This window comes from Echinops telfairi, unplaced genomic scaffold, assembly GCF_000313985.2.
Source record: "Echinops telfairi isolate 266 unplaced genomic scaffold, ASM31398v2 ScPeMD7_7469;HRSCAF=8507_1, whole genome shotgun sequence".
Classification (NCBI taxonomy): domain Eukaryota; kingdom Metazoa; phylum Chordata; class Mammalia; order Afrosoricida; family Tenrecidae; genus Echinops; species Echinops telfairi.
This window is the reverse complement of record NW_022111373.1, coordinates 65,100,091-65,101,484: the sequence shown is the minus strand read 5'-3', so window position 1 is coordinate 65,101,484 and position 1,394 is coordinate 65,100,091.

Sequence of the window (1,394 nt, the reverse complement as noted above, 5' to 3'; positions counted from 1 at the left end):
TGGCCCTACAGTCCTCTCTGTGCGTGAGCAAATCCATGCGGGGATATCATCCTCAGGGCTTGGCATGCCAGTTTGGGTTCTAGTCCCTCACTCTCTATGTCTCATTCTTGATTTGCTTCTGTATGGGCATGGAAGGCCAAGTCCTCCCCACAACCTGTAGGTTTGGTGGTGTCTTCTGTAGTACATATGTGTGTGGGTGGGAGGGGGGAAAGGATTGGTTGTGTCAGACTGTTCTGAATGGGGCTGGCCCTGTAAATCTCTCTGTTCATGAGTTGCTGCATGTGGTTACGCTGCCGTCAAGGTTTGGCATGTCATGGTGGGGTCTGCACTCACATTCCCATTTCTGTGGAGACATAAGCAACACCCTCTCCCTGGGTGGAGTAGTACCCTGCACCCCCAGTGCAATTGTCTCCCTCATCCCCCCCAACCTTTTCTCCCTCCCCATGCCCTTTTCTCTTCTTTATGTTGAAATGACATGTACATCCTTGGGCTTTTTCTGTCCCCTGCCTGTTTGCCTGTATCTCAACCCATTAAGTGTGAGATAAGTGGCTCTTTTTCTATATATACTCTGCTGATTATTCTCACCCCAGTGGATTCATGTTGTACTTGTCCTTTTGTGATTAGCTAACTTTGCTTAGCATTATTTCCTCCAACTCTTCCATGAGATAATGTGTTTCATGCGATCATCAGTGATTTTTAGTGATACATAGCACTCCATTGTGTACAAATGCCAGAGTTAGCTAATCGACTGCTCTATTGATGGAAATTTAGCTTGTTTCCAATTCTTTCCAATTGTGAATTGTACCGCAATAAACATTGGAGCAAAGCTGACTGGCTGTGGTCTATTTCTTACCTCTTCTAGTTATATGCTGAGTAGAAGGATTGCTAGGTTATAAGGTAACTCAATTTTCACTTGTTGCAAATATCAACAGATCACTTTCACAGTGGCTGTATGTATCTACATGACCACAAGCAGTGGTGGAGAGTTCCTATCTTACCACATCCCCTCAACAATTGTTGTTCTCTGATTTTCTGATTGGGTTATCCTCAAGAGTGTTAGGTGGTATCTCATAGGTGTTTAAATTTGCATTTTTCTGATGGGGAACGATCAGGAGCATTTTCTCATATGATGATGAGACATTCGGGCCTCCTCCCTAGTGAAACTTCTGTTCAGGTCTTTTGACAACTTCCAAAGGTGTTAACTGTTTTCTTCTTTTTGCAGGTGATGAGGGTATTATAGATTTTCGTAAAAAGCCCTTTGTCTGTTGTGTCATTGCTAAAAATCTTCTCACAGTCTGTGGGTTCTCTTGTTACTCTCTTGGTGAAGTATTTGGATACACACAGGTGTTTTATATTTAACATATCCCATTTGTCAATTTCAAGTTCACCTCTGA